This window comes from Suncus etruscus, chromosome 11 (genome assembly GCF_024139225.1).
Source record: "Suncus etruscus isolate mSunEtr1 chromosome 11, mSunEtr1.pri.cur, whole genome shotgun sequence".
Classification (NCBI taxonomy): domain Eukaryota; kingdom Metazoa; phylum Chordata; class Mammalia; order Eulipotyphla; family Soricidae; genus Suncus; species Suncus etruscus.
Window position 1 is genome coordinate 40,137,852 of NC_064858.1, and position 24,639 is coordinate 40,162,490.

The 24,639-nt window shown below is 45.8% G+C and overlaps 1 protein-coding gene and 1 pseudogene across 2 annotated transcripts in view; both read right to left on the minus strand.

Annotated features, from left to right (window-relative positions):
- LOC126022877 (60S acidic ribosomal protein P0-like) overlaps positions 1-9,622 on the minus strand; it is a 37,434-nt pseudogene extending 27,812 nt beyond the window's left edge.
- ABTB3 (ankyrin repeat and BTB domain containing 3) overlaps positions 1-24,639 on the minus strand; it is a 279,483-nt gene that overhangs the window by 216,125 nt on the left and 38,719 nt on the right. The gene's annotated exons all lie outside the window — the stretch shown is intronic.

Below are 24,639 nucleotides of genomic sequence, written 5' to 3' on the forward strand. Positions count from 1 at the left end.
ATAGAGCAAGGAAATAAGCCCTAGCACTGCCAGGGGTGACCCAAAAAATAGACAAAATAGACTAGAGCTGTGTCTCAGTGAGACAGTGGAGAAGGAAGACCTATTCTATTGCACAGGAAGTCAAGCTAGCACTGTCCAGACATGCTAAGAACAAGCATACCTGTGATGCAGCATTTCTCCCTCTAACAACACTGCCCATAAGAGCCCAGGGAGAGACCTCCAGCAGGGTCCCTGCAGTGTGGGGACAGAGCAGAGGTTAGAAACTGACAGGCACACACTTGGCAATCCAAAAGAATGAGTAAATGCAAGGTGTCAACATGGAAACCCACTTCAAAATGGAAAACTCAGGGGACAAATCCACAGGCTGATGGTCTGTGTGTAATGGCAGAGAGCAAAAGAGGCTCTCTGTGATCAATGAACACACAGAGAGGGCCACAGAGAAAGAGCTGAGAACTGCCCACATTCCAAAATCATGGCAGCCACTAGGGAAGAGGAAGAGAGTGCCCAAACAAGATGGATCTCCCTTGGGCTAATGTTTTCCTCCTCTGGTTTGAGGAAAATTAGGTAAATATGGGAATTGACTAGCCACTGTTCATTCTACTGGGTGGTTTAAGATTCTCTCACATTTTTAATTACCAAAAAGAAAAAAGGATTAATTCTCAAAAAAAAGAAAATTAACATTCATCCTCTGTGTGTATCTGTGTAAATCTCTGTTATTATTTATTCCATCCACCACCCTGAGAGTGGAGCTGAGGGTCCCTTTTTGCTGCAAATCCTGCCCAGAGCAAACTGAACTGAGCAAACTGAACTGAGCTGCTGGATGTGTTTCCCTTTCACAGCTTCTACATTCTTAAATATACCCCTTCTACCACTTTTTTTAACATGGTACCAAGCATTAAACCTAGCACATGCACTGCAAATTGCTCTATTGCTATACTTTCTCCCTCTTATTCCCATTGCACAGCTTAGAAAGCTGCAGTTTTGAAAAGTTAAAACAGCATTTCTCTACTAAAAGCCAGAGGCATCCATCCCTGTGGGGCCCCAGGGGATTACAGGTGAAGATTCCATCAATGGGGGTTCCTGAAATGGAACTAGAAGGACAGTGAGAGCACAGGAAGGGAGCAAGGTAAGAAGAGGACCATAGTTAGAAAAATTAGAAACATTGGGTTCAACAATCTGTCTAGTCATATAAGGCAGTAGAATCTGAATGTTTGGGGATAGACCAGGGTAGTGGGAGGCTGGGAAAGAGGTGCCAAAAAGTCAGATTCTGGATTTTCCCACACATAGCATGATGAAATGAACACAAGCACATGAGGAGGATCACAGCATGGGGACTGGGAAGAGGATGAAGAGGGAAGCTGGAGTGCAGTGGGCTTAGCATTCGTGGCTTAGAACCTCCTAGGCTGAAAGAGGGCAGTGCCAGGGGTAGATGGTGGTGCAGAATCGAGAGCCAACAGGAAGCCCCTGTTCTGCCGCCAGCCAGGCCGCCTCAGAGCCTCTACCCACTGAGTGTCTGAGCCCCTGCTGCACTGCCCCACTGGCACACGTTGTGCTCTAAGGGTATCTGGGCACATCCCTATGGCCTGCCCTACCAGGGCTTCCCAGGTGGTTCAGGGAAGAATTGATCTTCTCCCTGCCTTTCTTTTTGGGTGCCAGAGCAGGGACTTGGGGGCTCAGTGCTAGAAGAGGAGAAGCAGATGAGAAGACAGACCTAGAGGGTGGTGTGGTAATTGCTCTAGTACTCAGGCAATGAAGCCAACTTGGAGGACAGTGGGCAAGCACAGAAAGATGCTTTGAGGGAGTAGGGTTGTAGCCCCCCTGGCCCAGGAGTGCTGGTTAGCTGGGAAGGTTCTTGGACACAGCTGGCCTCAGAGCACAGAATAGTTGCTCTATAAACACAAGGCACCAAACTAGTTTGGAGCTTCCGATTACTAACTGCATGGGCGAGTAAATAATGTTAGCAGGGAACTTTAGTGCCAAGCCACAACACCAAAGCAGGATCCCTGCGCTGAGAAACAGGCAGTGGCCATCACAATATGGCAGAGTAAGGATTCATTTGTGCATGTATGTTTGTAAGGGGGATAGGAGGGATCCAGTGCCCCTGATGAGCAGGTGAGCTACATGGCCCCTTCCATCACAGTTATCATGTTCAGAGTCCAGGCTGGGCTGGGCGAAACCAGAGGAAAGAGTCAAAGGAAGGGAAGAATGAGGCCAATGCTGTGCTCAGAGCTGACAGGTGCTCCTGGCCTCTGGGTAGCCAGCAGTCCCTGAGGGAAGCCTCAGAGCAACCTCTATTTGAGGAGCCTAATAATGGTTTTGATCCTCCTGACAGCAGTGGTAATAAGGCACCCCTTGGTGAGAGCCTGACACTGTTCTCAGTGCTTCTGGCAGAAAATGACCTGCTCATCCCACCTGTCTGTCCGACTGTCTTGCTGAGAAAGAAACGGGCCCCAAGAGGCAGAGGCCTGCATGGCCAGAACAGAGAAGAGAGCAGAAAACTGCAACTAAGCTGGAAACTCCTCTACTAACTGTGTCTGCCAAACCACACCAGCACCTTCATAGCTTGTAAAAGCACTTCTGAGACTGTTTTCTTGGCAGAGCCCTAGAGGTCTCAGAGCTGTCATGCTCTTAGGGCTCAGCCCCCCTTTCTGAACGAAGCAGTGTCAGGACGAAGATCTGGAGACTTGGAGGAAGTGGCAAGTTGATAGGATACAAACTTTCCTAACGTGGTGTCTTTGACATTGTTTGACTGCAAAACTCTGTCCCTTACTATTCTGTGACAGCAGATAAGTTAATTGTATTTACTAAACCTAGTGTCCCTCTCTGAAAATGGGCCCTGAGCACATTCTTGTGAGAACTGTGTCAAGAAAGTACAATTGCCTGGAGAAATTCCAGTGTAGGTAGAGTTGTCTGTGGGTCCTCAAGAAGAAGCAGTGCAGAAGGTCTTTGCAAAGGGCTTGATGAAGCAATGGAAAGAGTACTGGCTTTGGATTCAGACCTGCCTGAATGTGGGTTCTGGAAGCTGTGTAACCTGGGGAAGTGGACTTACCTTTCCATGTTTGGGCTTTATCTGTCATTCAGCTAACATATGGATGTCTACTATGACCCAGGTATCGAGTCAGCTATGATTCTATAGTCAACAAGATGGAAGTGACATTCTCCATGAAGGCCACCAGTGGCCCATCAGAGCCAGGATCATAGAAGCAGTGACTCTGAGTACGACAGTCTAGGGCACAGGACCCCTTCTGTTCACTTGTGTATTTCCATTTTCCTGACTTTCCCCAGCACCCCTACAGTCCAAGGAGCCATTCTGAGCTATGAATTGGGACCCAGCAAGTAGCCTTCCTATGAGAAAGCATAGGGTGTCCTTTGGATGACCCTGCTGAAAAACCACAGATTTACTTTTAAGATAAGAAGTGATGACTGTATTCTGCAGGGCAACACCCTACCCCACAGTCAACCTCAAGGGAGCATTTCCTGAGATCTATGTGCAAAACACCCACTTCCTCAACATAGGCTGATGAGGCACATGTGTACATACATACATGTGTGTGCAGACACACAGTGGGAAAAACATATGCATGGACACATAAATGCACACACAACACATGTATACTTGCACACTGAGACATACCTGCAAACATGAGTGGGTATATACAATGCATACACACACACAAAGTGATGAAAGGGCACATCCACCACACCTGTTCACAAGGTCAGGTCCTGAAATAGGAACTGCCTCCCACCTCTCTTCTGTGGATCTGTAATGGTGCTTCCCCAGGGAAGCAGGAACTCTGAGCCAGACACAGTTTCCTGATGCCTGAAAGAGAGACAGCAATCTCTGTGAACACACTCGTGCTTTGCCCTCCAGTTCATGTGGGCAGCATGTAAGAACCACCTGTTATGTATTTCCTGCTTGCCTTGGTTCATGAAGAGATAGAATTCTGGGCCAGAGAGGTGATTGAAAGGGCTGAGCAACTGAAGAAAGCCTGGGTTCAATGTCCAACACCACATGGTTCTCCAAGTGCTTCAAGGTATGGAACCAGGGATAGAGTAGCTTTACTCTCTGGAGAACACAGCTTACAGGAGAGCTGGGTGTTCCCCTGGAACTCACTAGACCGATGTGCTAACCACTGTGATGCACAACCATCCACAAGTACTCTCCAATTGGTGCCAAGAGCCCTCCCCCAACAACAATTTCCCATGTAAGAGGAAGTGAAGGCCATTAGATTAGGGGTTACCTTGGATGGTTGAGTGCCTGACCTTAACCAGCTCCATGTGAGAGTTGGGCTGAGATACTCAACCCTTCTGCACCCAATTTCCTCCTGTGAAGATGCAAGAGTGATTGAGGGTCCCATATCTGTGGGTTGGGATCTTAAGTGAATCAGTTCAAAGAAGTAGCCTGTGTCTGTCTGTGGTATTTATTACAGATCTTAAACTATTATCCCGCCCCCCAGAAGGCTGGTCTTTTTTCCAAAATTCTCATCTTCCTAAGGTCCAACCCCATCCCACTTCCTGTAGCAAGTACTTCAGAAATGACCAGGCTGGTGGCTCTAACCTCTGTGGTCTCCCCTCTCTGGAAAAGGGAAGCATCTTTGAGATGTCAGCACCTTGTTTAGTCTCACTCTACATTGAGCTAAACATGAGTCAAGCCAAAGCAGCTGCTGCTTCTGAGCTTCTGAGCACCCTTATGGTCCTCTCCTCCTCACAAGAAGCTGCTTATTCTGCTGGAAAGACCACACAAGAGATACAATGGAAGCAGTCCCCAGCCTGCTTCCCAGCATCCTTCAGCCACAGACCCACAGCCATCTTCCACAGACACTAGGTATATTCAAGATCCATCCTCACTATGCCCATCCTATCACCCATTCTACTCCCTTAACAATTCCTGGAGCAGAAGAGTTGCTCAGTTGAGCCCTTTTCACACACACAATTCTGAAGACTGAGCAACAGAACAGCAGAGAGGACATTTGCTTTTCATACGGCCAACCCAGGGTCGATCCCAAGTCTGCCGTATGGTAGGTTACCCTGAACCCTCAAGGAGTGATCCCTGAATGCAGAGCCATGAGTAAGCCCTGAGCATTTCCAGTTGTGTTCCCCCAAAGAATTCTGGAGTGAGACATAGGCATTTGAAACCACTGTATTTTGGCTGTTCTGAAGGTTTTGGCGAGCTTCTAAAATCATCAAACTGGGTACAAGAGTGGGAGGGTCAGTCAGGAGGGGGATTTGCAGCTTTAGAATGTTATTGGGGGCAGAATCTCACTTGAGCAAGTGCATGGTCTCAGGGTGAATTAAGTCTCTGTCATCCTTATATACATACATACATAATCAAATATCTTGTATGATTCTTCATAAGTATGCAGAAACCTCAGAGCTCTCTCCTGTAAAATGGGACAATATAGTTGTTGGGCTAAAGATGCAAAGTGCCCAGTACTTAAGAATTAAAAAATATTTTTTGCTCTGATGGGGAAGGCGAAAGTGGAAAGAGTAGCACCCTGGCTGGTTACAGTCAAAATGATATTATTTCTTTCCAGAAACTTCCCTTAATTAAAATGTTTCTCAAATATTGTTGCAAAGGTGTTGAGGTGATTCTATTAGTCCAACTCTATTTCCCAACCTCAAGCACGCAAACAAAGCTGATCTGTAACATGGGTGTGAGACATGATTATCAAGAGCCAATATTCTCCAGAGGCACATAGGAAACTGTAGCAACTGAACTGCCGTGTTTCATATTGATTCACTACAACAGGGAAACCAGAGAAGTCTGGAAGCTTTTTCTCCAAGGAACCCAAAAGCAGAGTCAATGTATTTGCTTCATCTTAGACACACGGTTCCTGGAAGAGCTGAAGAGGTGAGCTGGTTCCAAATGTCATTACCACCATCCAACCACTGAGTGTGGCAGCCATGGTGAAAGGCAGGGAGAGGCTAAACATGACCATGTCTTCGGGGATGCAGGCCTGCTGAGAGAATCACTCCAAACATGCGGGCTTCAGTGCCCAGGATGACTCACAGGCCAGAGCCAACACATGCTCTTGTGGGTACCAGCCAAACTCACCCTAGTCCCCAAAGACACCGAGATGTTTACACAGGCCAGTGCTACAATCCACTTGAAAACTACACATCTCTGTGTGTTAGGGGCCTACATTCACAAAGGCTTCCCCTCACTCATCTCTGAATAGGAGCACTGGAGCTTTGCACTTATCCTACTTGGTTTCAATTGGGCAGTGAGAGACACACACATAGATGTGAAAGACCAGATATTAAAGGTACAGGCTATGTTTTGGAGTAAGGAAGATGGACCAGCCCCTTCCCATTCCCAGTGTCTCTTCCAGGAGCTTTGCTGCCTCTATTCATGATCGATATTTCCTCAATAAACTGCATTTTGGAGATTTCTCCTCTTTTCTCTTCTGCTTTATTTTCCCTTCTCTACTCTTCAATCTTCTTCCATCTCTCCTTAGAGACCAGAGCTGGGGGTTGGGCAAGTATCAGCAGAATGACAGCAAAGATCCTCCTCACCCTGGCCTCTTCTCTCCCCTGCTTAGCAGTAGTGAGTGTAGGGCTCTGATCTTTGCAGAAATTCTGGCCACTAAATGCCAGCTGGAAAGGGACTATTTTATATGGTGCCTTGAGTGTGGTGGATGGGGGCTGATTTGGATTGACAGACTGACTTCTAAAAGAGGAAAACAGCCCATTAGGGGAACAGAGTCCAACAGAGGTAGAGCCTGTATCAAGGTCTTGAGGCAGGCTAGAATGACCTTGAGAGGTCACCAAAGCCCTGCTTTTTCTGCCAGAGAACCACAGCTTAAAATGAGCATCGAGACCCTGGTTTTGAGAAACCCTATAATATTGCCAGCAAGATGAAGATGGGTATTGCCTGGCCATGCTTTTGGCTTATGTTAGTGGGACATTGGGGAAAAGGTAGAGTGTGGGACTGTGGATGTCTCCATAGATATTTAAGGTCTTAATGGAACAGGAAATGGTAGTGAACATCCTTTCTCCCAAGGTTGGAACTTAAAGATGGTGGTAGGGAGGGTGTCTGTGACCCCCCCCCCCCCACAATCATCACATGCAGGGGACCCAGGGAATGGTGGAGGTTTATAAGAAAACTTTCAGTCTTGTGGGGCAGAGGTCTTGTTAATCACCACACCTGATTGAGCCTTGCCCACACAGCAGGAAGAAAGGCTCTCCAAGCCTGACAAGAACAGTGAGCCCAACCTGGGCTCCAGAAATGACAATCACTCAAATGACAATCACTGTCAGGCCTGTAGCACACGCCGAACTTCCCTCTCCATATGTCATAGGCTCTGTGGGGTGTCATCCCACAGATGACCCTCTAGAGACCCCCCACTATCTTTGGCAGTGCTATGGCAGCACTCATTGCTTCTGAAAAGGCCTTATGTGCAGCCTTGCCCCTTGTACGCCTCAAAGGAGATGGCTGCTCATCATCAGGAAGTATTTGCTTGCCTCCTCACTGTGGCTACAGGTGTTCTACTCAGACAATGATGGAGGGACACAGGGAAGGAGGGAGGGAGCACTGTCTCCAGGAAATAAAGTGGGCCCTCCTCTGCATTGTAGTTGTACTTCTGGTTTGTGTGCCATACCCAGTGGTGCCGTGGGTTACTCAGGCCTCCCACATGCCAGGCTACATTCTGGGACAGGACTGACAAAATACATCAAGTCCTGGGTTAGGAGCTTTAGGCCTGATCCCACTAACTCATGTCGACCATGAGAGGCAGGAGATGAGACCAGGAACCAAGTTTAGGAGCCACACAAAGGCTGGAGGCAACTGGAGACCTGTGAGAGGAAGATAAGTCTTGGCAACTCTCCTGCTGGCTATAGAAGGAGACTAAGTCCAAGTTCCTGACTTCCTGACCCCAGGGTTCACAGTGGCCACTATAATGCACACTATATGATTCTAAAAGTATAAAGCCTAGGGCTAGGAGATAGAAGCTTTTAGTGTGTGACCTTGAAGAGGATCCTAGGCTTCCTTTCCCTACCATTCCAAGCACCCTAAGTTGTTGCCCTGCTAGCCTCCATGAACCACTTGACTGTCCAGCAGCACCAAATGTGGCCCCTATGTAAGACAAAACAAAACAAAACAAAAAAACAAAAAACAAAAAAATTCCATCAGCATCAGCTATGCTTCAAACAGTGGGATTTTTCCCAAGTGCCCATTTCCTGCCCCATCAGCCCCTTTGAGATTCAAGGCCCTGTGCCCTTTGTTGCTGAGTCCTTTAGTCCCAACAACCAGGCACAACTCTGTAGAAACTGGCAGCTGGGTAGATCCAGTGGCCCTTGGTAATTGTGTCTGTTGCTTTGTTATCTCCCCCTAAACCTCCTGCATTGAATTCCAGCTCTTTCAGTAGACTCAACCCAAGATATTTCCCAAACACACTTTGTTTTCTGTTGTTGTTTTTTTTAAAGAGAAGTAAGTCCTTACCTACAATTTCACAAATAGGGGCCAGAGTGATAGCACAGTAGTAGAGTGTTTGCCTTGCATGCTGTCAACCTAGGATTGATCCTGGTTCAATTCCCGGCATCCCATATGGTCCCCCAAGCCTGCCAGGAGCGATTTTGCAGTGCAGAGTCAGGAGTAACCCCTGAGCACCAATGAGTGTGGACCAAAAATAAAAACAAAAAAAGTTTCACAAATAAAGCTGGCTTCGTTTGATTGCTTTGGGGGGGGGGGGGGATTAGTCAGAGATCAAATCCTATATCCTATCTGACTCCTCCAACTAAAGAGCTTTCTTGGCAGCAAAACAGGTACAGCAGGTACAGCAGTGGTAATCTCAGCCATAGGGACAGCAGTCACAAAGGCAAATGGATCAGCCAAGAAGGCCTTGACCTTTTTAGCAAGTGAGAAGGTTTACTTGGTCTCCACAATGCCAGAACCCACTGCACCCATTGATGATAGAATGAGGCACTGAGGCAACAGTTGGGTAACCAATTTGCAGACAGACACTGGCAAATTCTGGATCCCCTCCAGGAAGCAAGAATACAGAGTCTGCTTCGTGATTCCAGCACTTCCGGGTTGTAGATGCTGCCATTGTCAAACACTTGCTGGATGAACAGCCCAAAGGAGAAGGGGAAGATATTCAGCATTTTCAGCAGGTTGGCTTCACTAGTACCTACCATGTCTCCATTCTTGATCAGCTGCACATCACTTAGGATTTCGATGATGCCCTTGAAAATTTTGATGGTGATGCCTAAAGCCTGGAAGGAGGGAGGAGGTTTTCGTGGGGACCAGCCCTGTATTTTGGGCTAGCACAGTGACCTAACTGGGGGGCAATGACACTTGCATGGGCCATTGGTGCAGGAGGCACCATATTGGCCAACAGTATGTCCCTGATCTCAGTAAGGTCCTCTTTGGTGAACACGAAGCCCACATTTCCTTGAATATGTGGCAGCAATTTCTCCAGAGCCGAGCTGTTGTCCAGGTGCCCATGGATGGTCTTGTGCATCATGGTATTCTTGCCCATTGGCACCACAGCCTTCCCTTGGAAAGATATGAGGATCTGCTGCATCTGCCTTGAGCCCACATTGTCAGCTCCCACAATGAAGCATTTGAGATAATCATCCGAATGTTTGATGACTTCCAGGTTGCCCTGTCTTCCCTGGGCATCACGATGGTGCAACACAGCTTGCCATGTGGGGTTTAAAGACGATGTCACTCTCACGAGGATGCATGAGAGCCAAGCACACTTTGAAAACTAAGTCAACGCAACCAGGACCTTGATTTTAGGTCTATACCTCCAGCTTTTGGACATTCTGGTTTTGCAGCTTCTTGCTGGAAACACGAGGCATTTTCAAGTCCATTGTCTGCAAGAGGAGCATTAGTAAAGGGGGTAGCAGAAACTGCATAAGGCTCCTAAATTCAAATCCCTTCTTTTGCCTTCTTCACTCCATAACCCTAAGCAAATATTTTTGTTTATACATGGGGAGGAGTAGGTACCACACCTGGCAGTTGCTCAGAACTTATCCTGGCTCTGTGCTCACAAATCACACCTGGCAGGGCTTAGGGAAACATATAGAATGCCAGGGATTAAGCCAGGGTCATCTGTGTGCAAGGCAAGCACCCTACCCTATGTGCTATGTCTCCAGCCCCAACCCTAAGCAAATGTTTCTTACTTCTGTCTCTGTAAAATAGAATTTGGCCTCATGGGATGATGAGGCTCACACGTGACAGGAATGTGCAGACTTTTATTCTCCACTCCTGCTGCCTTTCCACCTTTACAGAGTGCTTTGATAGTAATCTCTCTCCCATAAAGACTTCAGAGGTGGGAGTGGGGGGCTTCCCTATGAGCCCAGCCTAAACCTGAGCAGAGAGTGGATGGGTAAGGGATGTCTGCAAGCCTGGAGCACAGGAAATGTCCTGGATAGACAAAACACAGCATTGTCACCTCCCCGAGCCCTCACTGATATTTTCAGAACGAAAGTCCCTGAGCAGATGGAAGATACTGTTGTTATCTGAGCCACTCAAATTTGCTTATCACTAATGCACATCAACCCTGGGACAGCCATTTCCATATATCAGCCCACCACACAATGATCCCCGCCTGGCAAAACCTAAAGCTGACAATAATAATCATGTGTATTTATGCAGCACCTTTGTTCGGCAACTGCTCCAAACCATCTGACAATCATTAGCTCATTAATCCTACAGCCATCTCTGAGAGGTGGGCAGAAAACAGGCTTCTGATGAAAAGGCTGGACCACAATACAAAGATGAATAACAAATCCTTATTGGCCATTTCCCTGTGCTGGACCCAGTTTCAAGCACTTTATAAACAGAAACACTCTTATTACTGCATTAGATTGTTACCACTGTGATACTCTTTTTACAGAGGAAGAAATGATGGAGAGAGGGAAAAAAGTGTGTCCAGCTCAGCAGGTTTCTATTGCCTCAATCTCTATAACAAACTGTTTCCTCAAATCCATGAGTTGATGTATTGTTGGGGCACATGCAAAAATCAGAAGTAAGGATGGAAGACTTTTAGCCACAGTGATGGAGATGGTCTCAAGCAGTGTACAAAGTGGGAGGACATTGAGAATGCTAACAGTCCCCAATTCTGGAAGCATTCTGCAACTCAAATTCACTCACCCCACAACCAACAGCTATGAAATAAACCACTGTGTATTGTGAGCCTGTCCCAACACGGATTTCCCAGAGTGACACAGGAAGAAGAGACACTTAAGGATACTAGTGGTTGTGACCGGAAGGCACATTGGAAGGGTGAAGGAACACAGAGCAAAAACCCAGAGAATTCCCCTTTTCTCCATCTAATTTTTTTTTATTCTTGTTTTGGGGCCTCACACTATAGTACTCAGGGCTTATTCCTGACTGAACTTTGAGGTCACTCCTGGTAGAGTTTAGGGGGGCATATGGGGTACCAGGGATAGAAACTGGGTCAACCACATGCATGGCAAGTACCATCCTTGCTGTGCTATCTCTCGGGCTCTAGGAGATGTTGTTGATTTGTCTCTGATCTTCACCCCTGCTGGCCACATCCACACCACTCACCCTTCTGATCCTGCAAATTATAACTGTGCTTAGGGAGTCCCTTATAAGATTCTATGCTGGGGTCCTCCCTGCATTACTGCAGACACTGCCTTTCCCAAACATGAAGCAGAGCCCACTGTGCAGGTGTTATCACATGTCTGCAGGTAAGCAAACATCCTTGCAAGCCCACATATGAACCAGGAGCTAAGGAAGCAGCAGCCATCAACTATAGTCTCCAGGCACACAGACTGGACTTAACATAAAGTGAGGTGGTCAGAACCCAACACAGAACATGGCATATCGGAGGATGGAGACAAGCACAGGGGAAGGACAGCAGTGGGTTCAGTAAGTGGCCAGAGCTGTGTATGCATGAAATCACAGGTGTGCAAATTTTGACCCTACTCCCTGGAAATTCCAGAGAACACCTCCTAATATATGAACACAATGTAAATTTAGACTGTACCTCATCATTACTGTATACTTTATTAGATACTTCACTATAAATGTAAAACAGAAATACTGAAGGAGTGACGAAAAATCACTAGAAAAAGATGATCTGAAATGTTCTTTTCATTCCCCTGGAGCACTGTCTTGCCAACTTGTTCAAATGGCCTGCTTTAGAGACCTCATTCCCAGAATGCCTGTTGGTTCGGTGCAGAAAAGGTAAGAAGCAAAGAATCAAGACCATCCCCACTCCTAGTTAATTACACACCACAGACTTCCTGAAATCATATGTCCAGAGACTTGGGGATGGGGCTCTCCAGACACGCTAAGCCAGTCAGCCCCAGACAAGGCATTTCCTAATGCCTGGTCTCAGTTACTCCAGCTGTAAAAACAGGGTGTGGTCATTACCCCCAGGAGTCTACACTGGTGGCCCAGACAGGGGTTCAGAATTCAGCCTGTACTGTGCCACTGATCCCTGACCAGGAAGGGGGCCTGGCCTGCCCTGGCGGCCATGAGGCGACCCACAGCTGAGCTCACGTGTGGCTGGTCTTTCGTTTCCCGGCTTCCTATTGATTTTTTTATGGGTTTACATGGGAAAGAAAAACCTGCAAACAAAGGCATTCCATCTCGAACCCCGGTGCATTAAGTAGAGATTCGAGAGTCTAATGAAAGCCATAAAGCATCTGCTGAAATAAGAACTCCCCACCGTCCCTAATCTTCAGTGATGAAACGCAAAACAGCAGGTCTGTGACACCCATGCATAAATCCCAGGGCCAATCACTAGCACCAACAATCCCATCTTTGCTCTGCACCCAGGAGTAAAGGGAAACTTTTCTAAGGCCTCCAGGGTTTGAGGCACTGCAATGCCAGGCCTCAGAGTTCAGAATTCAGTTCTGTCTTTAGACATACAGTGGGGACAGACTGTATCTCTCAGGTCCCAGCAGTACTGGGCAGGTTAAGAGAGATGAATACCCATATACCCAGACACCAGTGCTCAGATATATCATATAGTCCCATAGTGACACAACTGGAAGTGATCCATTCTCATTCTTCTGGGAGCTTCTATGGTTCTTTATCACCTGTCTATATATCCCAGGATTTCAACATAAAGCTTTATTGGTAGTAGATGTTGATCAACAGTGAGGAAAGAAGGGAGAAAGAGGACAGGAAGAAGAAGAGGTGGGATTTTGTTTGTTTGGGACCACACCCGGCAGCACTTGGGTTACTCCTGGCTCCATGCTCAGAAATTACTCATGGCAGGCTCAGGGGACCATATGGGATGCCAGGGATCAAACCCAAGTCAGCTGCATGGAAGGCAAATATCCTACCCACTGTGCTATTGCTCTAATCCCAAGGAGGGGGTATTTTGCTGGCTACCCAGTGCTAACTGAATGGGGGCATTCTCAGAAGCAAGGGGGTCTAGAAGCCTCAAGTACAGTACTTCATCTCTGAGGAGGTACCTTTGTGATCTCTAGTGCAGAGGAGGGTTCAGAGAAGTTCATAACTTGTCCCCAGGTCACTCAGTGGGTGGGTATGACATCCAGAACGTCACAGTGGCTTCCAATCACCTCAATCTATTCATTGGTAGGAGCAGAAGCGAAACTTCTTGGTTCTGTCTGGCACTTGTGCTGAGAGCAGATGAGGTTTCACTCAGGTGACTCTTAGGTCACCTCCTGTCAGAATTATGTCTTCACAAGAGACAGATCATCAGTTCTCCTTCCCCAAGACAGAAGAAACAGGAGATTGGGGGTTGAATCGTCAGTGTTGGAGGCATAAGGATAGGTTAGTTTCTGAGGTAGAACTTGGACACCCCAAGGAAAAGAGGGGCTGGTCAAGGGGCCAGGTGGAATCCAGAGAGATGTAGGATGGATATCCCCAGAAGAAGCTTCCAGAAAAGGACCCTACCATGGTAAGCTGCTCCCCTCTTGCTTCCCTGAGTCTAAGATAGAACATCTGTCCTCCCAGGACTCAGTTTTCCAAAGATGAATGGGAGGTAATAATAGAGCCTGCAGGGTAAACATCTTAAGGGTGAATAAAATGGGTGTTGCTCAGCAGTAGAGCACTTAACTTCATGTGTTCACCCTCCTTAGCCCCGCAAGATCAGATATATTTATTAAGAAGTGCATGCAAGGCCCGGAGAGATAGCACAGCGGTGTTTGCCTTGCAATCAGACAATCCAGGACCTAAGGTGGTTGGTTCGAATCCCGGTGTCCCATATGGTCCCCCATGCCTGCCAGGAGCTATTTCTGAGTAGACAGCCAGGAGTAACCCCTGAGCACCGCCGGGTGTGGCCCCCCCCCAAAAAAAAAAAAGAAAAAAAGAAAAAAAGTGCATGCAGCCAGCTGTAAGCATGGACCTCTCCTATTGCTCTCAGAATGTGCTTGCAATGAGGGGCAGTGCAACCTCTGGGGCACAAAGAAGAAGGAACAGCAGTAGAGACAGGAAAGACCATCGTGTGACCCCTCTGACCTCTAAGAATGTGGGCTCCACCTTCTTTGACTACATATCAGGTCCGAGTGCAGACAAAGAAAGTGGTGGAGTGGCAGGTCCATGGCTGCATTCCACATATCTTCCAGGCAAGAGCATGGATGCATCGGCTGGTCATATGGCTCTTGGCATCAGCTGGTACAAACAGACCATGGCACTGCTGTTTAAGAAGCACCCCAGGGGCTCCCTGTGTGTGACACCAGGCGGGGAAAATCCGCGAAAGTACACCGGCCCAGTGGGGCTCAGCTGTGAAAGACTGTGAGTGTGACCTGTCTATGTCTGTCTACTGTCCTCTTGCGTGAAACTCTTGCGAGTGGGGCAAAAAGAGCCTCCAGAAACCTCGCTCGCCCAGACGCCATTTTCAGGGAGGGACTTCAGAGCATAAAAACCGGCTATCCTTTGCAAAAGCTGGCTCCCTGTGTGTGACACCAGGCGGGGAAAATCCGCGAAAGTACACCGGCCCAGTGGGGCTCAGCTGTGAAAGACTGTGAGTGTGACCTGTCTATGTCTGTCTACTGTCCTCTTGCGTGAAACTCTTGCGAGTGGGGCAAAAAGAGCCTCCAGAAACCTCGCTTGCCCAGACGCCATTTTCAGGGAGGGACTTCAGAGCATAAAAGCCGGCTATCCTTTGCAAAAGCTGGCTCCCTGTGTGTGACACCAGGCGGGGAAAATCCGCGAAAGTACACCGGCCCAGTGGGGCTCAGCTGTGAAAGACTGTGAGTGTGACCTGTCTATGTCTGTCTACTGTCCTCTTGCGTGAAACTCTTGCGAGTGGGGCAAAAAGAGCCTCCAGAAACCTCGCTCGCCCAGACGCCATTTTCAGGGAGGGACTTCAGAGCATAAAAACCGGCTATCCTTTGCAAAAGCTGGCTCCCTGTGTGTGACACCAGGCGGGGAAAATCCGCGAAAGTACACCGGCCCAGTGGGGCTCAGCTGTGAAAGACTGTGAGTGTGACCTGTCTATGTCTGTCTACTGTCCTCTTGCGTGAAACTCTTGCGAGTGGGGCAAAAAGAGGCTCAGAGGAGCACGGCCGCTCCGCTTCGCTACGCGGCCGCGCACTCTTTCTAAGGAAAGAACTCCATTGCAACAAGAAGGAAAAATCACACTAAGAACGGCGCTATATCACAGAAGCAAACATTTCTCTCTGGACTGTCTTCTCTGTTACATGCTCGGGCCTAAGATTTGACCCAGTGTGAGGCTTCATCCACGGAGGACTCCCCTCCCTTAGAGGCAAGTCAGCCCATCCAGAAAGGGAGGAGCCAGAGGAGTGTGCTGCCTACATCATATAGACAATGAATACCACTACAACACGTAGAAAAACCCACAATACAAATGTGACAATGGGGAAACAGCGCAGGCCAGCATCAGACATAGAGAATGAAGATGACAATTCTGAGGACCAGATAATGACTGAACAACTAATCAACCTCTCAGATAAGGACTTTAGACTAGCAATATGGAAGGTGCTCAACAGACTCCAAGAAACCATGGATCGAGTTGAACAGAACACTAATAAGAACCAAGAAAATATGAAGGCAGAAATGACAAAACTCCAAACTGAAATAACATGTCAACTAACAGGCCTGAAAAACTCAGTAAACGAAGTGAATGACAAAATGGATAAGCTCTGGGACAGGGTATCAGAAGCTGAGAATAGACTTGGTGCTGTGGAAGATGAGATACATAACAATTCCATACAGCAGGAGAGATTGGACAAAAAACTTAAAGCAAATGAGCAGACAATGGAAAAATTAGTCAAAGAATGGGAACAGACGAAAATAGAAGTCTATGATAAGATCAACAGAAACAACTTAAGAATCATTGGAGTCCCAGAGACCCAGGAAGAAAATTTCCAGGAAGAATCAATGGTCAAGAACATCATTAAAGATAAACTTCCAGAGCTAAAGAATATATGTGATCAAATCCTGCATGCCCGAAGAGTACCAACCAAAAGAGACCCCAGAAAAACCACCCCAAGACACATCCTAGTCACAATGACAAATCCCACAGATAGAGACAGAATTCTGAAAACAGCAAGATCAAAAGGGGAAATCATGTTCAAGCAAGCTTCCCTGAGATTTACAGCAGACCTGTCACCAGAAACGCTCAATGCCAGAAAGCAGTGGTGGGATATTGTGACAAGACTGAATGAAATGAATGCTTCACCCAGAATACTATACCCAGCAAAACTCACTTTCCGGTTTGATGGAAGAATACATGGTTTCACAGACAAAAAACAGCTCAGAAACTTCACAGACACAAAACCAGTCTTAAGAGAAAAACTGAAAGACCTAATCTAAGACAAGACTACCCAAAAGACACACCAAATTTTGAAATAAAGATGGCGTTAAATCCCAGGACAATTCTTTCTCTCAACGTCAATGGACTAAATGCACCAGTTAAGAGACACAGAGTGGCTAAATGGATCAAAAAACTCAATCCAACCTTCTGCTGCCTACAAGAAACGCACCTGAATAGTCAGAACAAACATAGACTCAAAATAAAAGGCTGGAGAAAAGTTATCCAAGCAAACAACACCCATAAAAAAGCTGGAGTGGCCATACTAATATCAGATAATGCAAACTTTATACTCAGGAAGGTTGTAAGGGACAAAGACGGACATTTTATATTAATCAAGGGGTACGTAGAGCAGGAAGAATTCACTCTCCTAAACATATATGCACCGAATGAGGGGCCAGCAAAATATTTAATACAACTGCTGACAAATCTGAAAAATAATATCAACAACAACACAATAATTGTGGGGGACCTAAACACGGCTTTGTCAACACTGGACAGGTCAACCAGACTGAAACCCAACAAGAATATACTAGACCTGAGGAGAGAAATGGAAGAAAGAGGCCTAGTGGATATATATAGGACACTCCATCCCCAGAAACCTGGATACACATTCTTCTCCAATGTACATGGGACATTCTCCAGGATAGACTACATGCTGGCACATAAAACATACCTCCATAAGATCAAGAGGATAGAAATTTTGCAGACTACCTTCGCTGACCACAAGGCTCTGAAATTATTTGTGAACTCCAAAGGGACTCAGAAGAAACACTTTAACACCTGGAAGTTAAACAGCCTCATGCTCAATAACCAGTGGGTCCGAGATGAAATCAAGGAGGAAATAAAAAGGTTCCTGGAAACAAATGACAATAAAGACACAAACTCTCAGAACTTATGGGACACAGCAAAAGCAGTACTGAGAGGAAAATTTATAGCTTTGCAAGCACACATCAGGAAGGAAGAAGGAGCTTACCTGAGTAGCTTAATGACACAGCTAATAGAACTAGAAAATGCTCAACAAAAGGACCCAAGAACAGGAAGACAGAAGGAAATAACAAAGCTGAGAGCAGAAATCAACGAAGTGGAAACTCAAAAAACAATCCGAAAGATCAACGAAAGCAGAAGTTGGTTCTTTGAAAAAATAAACAAGATTGATAGACCACTGGCAAACCTAACAAAGAAAGAGAGAGAGAGAAACTTGATAACTCGTATCAGGAATGAAAAAGGAGAGATCACTACTGATATGACAGAGATTCAAAGGGTAATCAGAAACTACTTTGAAAAACTCTACGCCACTAAAAATGAGAACCTGGAAGAAATGGATAAATTCTTGGACTCTTATAATCTTCCACGGTTGAAGGAAGAGGATGTAGCATATCTAAACACCCCCATCACCATTGATGAAATTAAAACAGTAATCAAATGTCTGCCAAAAAACAAAAGCCCAGGTCCAGATGGATTCACTAATGAATTCTATCAAACTTTCCAAGAGGAACTACTGCCAATCTTGGCAAGACTCTTTCATGAAATTGAACAAACAGAAACACTTCCAAATAGCTTTTATGAAGCCAACATCACCTTGATACCTAAACCAGACAGAGACGCTACCAAAAAAGAAAATTACAGACCAATATCACTGATGAATGCAGATGCAAAGATCCTCAACAAAATCCTGGCAAATAGGATTCAATGCCTCATTAAGAAGATCATCCACTACGATCAAGTAGGTTTCATCCCAGGAATGCAAGGCTGGTTTAACATCCGTAAATCTATCAACATAATACACAACATCAATAACAAGAAAAATAAAAACCACATGATCATATCAATAGATGCAGAGAAAGCATTTGATAAGGTCCAACACCCATTCTTGATCAAAACTCTCAGCAAGATGGGAATGGAGGGAACCTTTCTCAATATAGTGAAGGCCATCTACCACAAGCCAGTGGCAAATATTATCCTCAATGGAGAAAAACTGAAAGCCTTCCCTCTAAATTCTGGCACAAGACAAGGCTGTCCTCTCTCACCACTCCTATTCAACATAGCACTGGAAGTACTTGCTATAGCGATTAGGCAAGAAAAGGATATCAAGGGAATCCAGATAGGAAAGGAAGAAGTCAAGCTCTCACTGTTTGCAGATGACATGATACTCTACTTAGAAAACCCTAAAGACTCTATCAAAAAGCTTCTAGAAACAATAGACTCATATAGCAAGGTGGCAGGCTACAAAATTAACACACAAAAATCAATGGCCTTTCTATACACCAACAGTAATAAAGAAGAAATGGACATTAAGAAAACAACCCCATTCACAATAGTACCACACAAACTCAAATATCTTGGAATCAACTTGACTAAATATGTGAAGGACCTATACAAAGAAAACTATAAAACTCTGCTCCAAGAAATAAGAGAGGACACACGGAAATGGAAACACATACCCTGCTCATGGATTGGCAGGATTAACATCATCAAAATGTCAATACTCCCCAAGGCATTATACAGATTTAATGCCATCCCTCTAAAGATACCCATGACATTCTTCAAAGAAGTGGATCAGACACTTTTGAAATTCATTTGGAACAATAAACACCCTCGAATAGCTAAAGCAATCATTGGGAAAAAGAATATGGGAGGAATTACTTTTCCCAACTTTAAACTGTACTACAAAGCAACAGTTATCAAAACAGCATGGTATTGGAATAAGGATAGGTCCTCAGATCAGTGGAATAGGCTTGAATACTCAGAAAATGTTCCCCAGAGATACAACCATCTAATTTTTGATAAAGGAGCAGGAAATCCTATATGGAGCAGGGAAAGCCTCTTCAACAAGTGGTGTTGGCACAATTGGATAGCCACTTGCAAAAAATTAAACTTAGACCCCCAGCTAACATCATGTACAAAGGTAAAATCCAAATGGATTAAAGACCTCGATATCAGCCCCAAAACCATAAGATATATAGAACAGCACATAGGCAAAACACTACAGGACATTACAGGCATCTTCAAGGAGGAAACTGCACTCTCCAAGCAAGTGAAAGCAGAGATTAACAGATGGGAATATATTAAGCTGAGAAGCTTCTGCACCTCAAAGGAAATAGTGCCCAGGATACAAGAGCCACCCACTGAGTGGGAGAAACTATTCACCCAATACCCATCAGATAAGGGGCTAATCTCCAAAATATACAAGGCACTGACAGAACTTTACAAGAAAAAAACATCTAACCCCATCAAAAAATGGGGAGAAGAAATGAACAGACACTTTGACAAAGAAGAAATACGCATGGCCAAAAGACACATGAAAAAATGTTCCACATCACTAATCATCAGGGAGATGCAAATCAAAACAACGATGAGATACCACCTCACACCCCAGAGAATGGCACACATCACAAAGAATGAGAATAAACAGTGTTGGCGGGGATGTGGAGAGAAAGGAACTCTTATCCACTGCTGGTGGGAATGCTGTCTAGTTCAACCTTTATGGAAAGCGATATGGAGATTCCTTCAAAAACTGGAAATCGAGCTCCCATACGATCCAGCTATACCACTCCTAGGAATATACCCTAGGAACACAAAAATACAATACAAAAACCCCTTCCTTACACCTATATTCATTGCAGCTCTATTTACCATAGCAAGACTCTGGAAACAACCAAGATGCCCTTCAACAGATGAATGGCTAAAGAAACTGTGGTACATATACACAATGGAATATTATGCAGCTGTCAGGAGAGATGAAGTCATGAAATTTTCCTATACATGGATGTACATGGAATCTATTATGCTGAGTGAAATAAGTCAGAGAGAGAGAGAAAAACGCAGAATGGTCTCACTCATCTATGGGTTTTAAGAAAAATGAAAGACACCCTTGTAATAATAATTTTCAGACACAAAAGAGAAAAGAGCTGGAAGTTCCAGCTCACCTCAGGAAGCTCACCACAAAGAGTGATGAGTTTAGTTAGAGAAATAACTACATTTTGAACTGTCCTAATATTGAGAATGTATGAGGGAAATGTAGAGCCTGTTTAGGGTACAGGCGGGGGTTGGGTGGGGAGGAGGGTGATTTGGGACTTGGGTGATGGGAATGTTGCACTGGTGATGGGTGGTGTTCCTTTTATGACTGAAACCCAAACACAATCATGTATGTAATCAAGGTGTTTAAATAAAAAAAAAATTAAAAAAAAAAAAAATTAAAAAAAAAAAAAAAAGAAGCACCCCAGGAATTTGAAAAAATCAGGCCCCTTCCCCATCACTTTTTGCCACACCCTCCCAGGGTCCATCTGCCCAACCTGTGATCTGAAAACCAAGATGGTTGGATCAGAGGACACATGTCATTGTCATACTGCCAAGCTGTTGCTGTGTCCTACCACCCACTCCACTAACACATCTGCTTCCTGCCTCAATGGGCTCCATGTGACATTTTTCTGTATTTCTTGTCCCCAAACTGTGAAATTTCCAAGGGCATTTGCCTAGGCAGCCTCAGGCATGGGCACAGGATGGTCTAGTTCAGTTGTCACCTTAGCAGACGGTGTGGGGGGATTAGGGATGGGAGGGACCTATATCATACATCAGACACTCATGTCTTCTCTATCCAATCTTCCTGGCACTCAAGCATTTCCCAGATCCCACATAATACAACCATTATCACTTAATCATCTGTGTGTAGTGCACTGCTTTTGGGTGCCTCATGGGATACTTTACATCACCCCTCAACTGGTAACTGCTCGGAGTCAGAAGGAAATGGTGAATCTTGGGAGTTGCCTTCATGAAGCACAGGGTAGACTGATTGAATCATGAGTAAGGGCTGAATAAACTCAATTGTGCTTTTAAGAACAGTTTTTGGGGGATCTATGGTTCAATCAGAAGTGATTCTACCCCTTACCTAGAAGACTCGAAGAAACTCCTGGAAACATTCTTTTATGGGTGTGGAACTCCAAAGCAGAGGATGGGACAGGCTTGGCAGCTCAGCATACTCAGTCAATGATCCAGACAGTTCAATATCCAGGGGTCTGGAAGCTCTGGAGGACCACTAGGTCCACAGTCAATGGTGTTTGGGAGCTTCTAGGGTTACACATAATTCTGTTGGAGGTGGGGTGTGGCATATGGTCTGAAATCGCAGCCCTAACTCCTGAGCTATCTCCCCCACCCCTCGGGATATTCTTGGAGGATGGGCAGGTACTGCTGACATTCAGGGATGAGGACCAGGGATGCTGCTCAGCTTCTTACCATGCACAAGACAGCCTCATCCAGAGAGCAATCAGGTCCCAAATGGTGCTAGAGCTGTGAAAGCTTTGGCACCCCAGGTCGTCATGTAGCCAATCACATGCCCAGAAGCCATGGCCTAGGACACAAATAACAGGAAAAAAATGGGACCGGAGCAATAACACAGTGGTAGGGCATGTGCCTTGCATGTGGCTGACCCAGGACAGACCTGGGTTCGATCCTCATTGTCCCATATGGTCCCCCAAGCCAGGAGCTATTTCTGAGTGCATAACCAGGAGTAACCTTTGAGCATCACCGGGTGTGGCCCAAAAACCAACCAAACAAACAAACAAACAAAACCAGGAAAATGTGTGGGTTTGTGGTTCTTGGGAGGAAACTAAGACAGAACAGGGAAGGAAGGGGATTGGGACACTGGGAACACTAGGGGATGTTTGAAAAGGGCCCAGAAAGAAATGAGATTTTGAGAGTAGGGCTGCCTGAGGGGCTGGCTTGGGAGTAGAACTCCCCACCTCTGGAACAACAAGACTCCCCCACTATCCCAGTCCAGGAGATACAGAAATGGGCAGTCTGGAGTGTGGGGAAGCAAGTCCGGAAGAGATCAGGTGGCTGAGTGAGCATCATATGCACCTATAGGTGGGAAATACAACTCTGCAATGACACTACTTTCACCATCTCCCGGTGTCACGCACCTGCTGACACCAAGCAGAGGAAGACACCAAGTTGCAGCTCTGGCTCAGGGCAGGCGTCAGTTTCCATCTCATAAAATTAACATGAGACAAACCGTCCCCGCTTTGTTCTGGTTTGGGGCAGGAAATGGGTTTTTCAATGTACTGTCAGCTTTTATTTGGTCCTGGCAGGCTGGCTTTCGTTCACCTCAGGAGAATATAATATCACAGTCCATATCCTCCGGGAGAAAGTCTCCAGACACCGGCTGATCCTGAATAGAATTTCAACACTGTCCTCAGTTCTTGGGAGAAAACCAAGAGTTTCACGAATTCCATGAGTCATAACCAGGACAATGCAGAGATGGCACAAGCACAGGTGCTTCTCTCATGCACTGATGGGACTTCAGGAAAATTAAGACACCCCCAACTAACTGCTGGAGGGGCAAAGTGCCAACTGGAGAGAGTTAACCAAGCACTGAGAAGACCAGATAACTGCTTTAGAAGGTAGAACAACACATAGCTTTCATGTCATGCCAAATCTGACCATGCTGGTTGTCTAGGACAGTGTTGAAAAGGATTCTTATATATCATTCCATCTGTGCTTTTGAGGAGAAGCCCAGTTGTCCATTACTAATGTAACAGGCCAACTATCTTTGATAATAAAGCTCAAATAAACCCCAAGAAAGCATAAATGGACTTTGACAATACACGATAGCTTTCCTTTTTATGTCTAATATAGAATATAATTAATAGTCCTGGAGAGATAATACAGGGGGGAAGGTGCTTGCATTGAAGGCAGCCAATTTGGGTTCAATTTTCAGCATCACACATAGTTCCCCAAGCCCAAGAGTGATCCATGATCATAGAACCAGGAATAAGTCTTAAGCACTGACAGGTATGGTTCCAACACCCTCCTCCTCAAAGCAAATAATAGATGCCACTCTTAAAGTGTAAATAGAGGACTAGAAAGATAGTATGGTAGGTAGGTAGGGCACTTGTTTTGCACATGCCCCACCTAGATTTGATCTCCAGAATTCCATATAAATTTCCAAGCCCTACCAGAGTGATCCTTGAGCACAGAGCCAGCAGTAACCTTGAACACTGACTGTCAAGTATGGCCTCAAAGCCAAACAAAATTTAAAAATGTGCAAATTGAGTATTTCATAATGCTATGAATGTATTGGCTGACCTCCTCAACTCGAGGAGAATTTAAGAAGAAAATTGAAGGGGCCAGAGCAGTGGCATAGTTATGTAAGATATATACCTTGCATGCAACCAACCTAGGTTAGACTCGAGTCATCCCAGAGCTTGCCAGAAGTAATTTCTGAGCGCAGAGCCAGGAATAACCCTTGAGCACTGCCAGGTGCCCTCCCCAAAATAGAATTCTCTCTTCCTATATGAATAACTGCATAGACTCAGCCAAGGTAGCTGGCTCTGAATTTGGGTTTGATTTCTTGGCTGGAGACCCCTCCCTGACCTTCCTCACCCTTCCACCCTTTTTTCTCTCTACAGAACACCAAAGGAGCCATCTTGGAGAGCAGTAATACATCATCCTAGAACTGGTTTTGCCACATTCTTCCCTCCCAAGGACAAGATGGTCAATACTCCCGTACCCTTCTGTCCCTGCTTACTACATTGTGAGACTCTGCAGCTACAGGCTTGAGTCTGCTCACTCCCTTCTCCTTTTTCTGCCAATACCCTTCTCTGGGCTGCTTAAGAGTACCGAAGGCCTGGCAGAAGCCACCCAGAGAAAGGATTTTGTCTTCTAACACAAAAGAGCTCAACAGTGATCTTTTTGCTTGCTAGTGAAGCTGAGATGGAGACAAAGGCATCCCTCTGATCTGGATCCAGAGAGAGAGAAAAAGAGGGAAATGCTTTATGAATATCTCAAGAGCAGTGGACAAGGAAATGTGTTCTGGATCCATGGTGTTGGCAGAGCTTCAAAACACAGACCCTGAGAAGAGGTCAAAGGAATAGTCGGGAGGGAGCCACAGAATAATGGTACTCTGAATGCC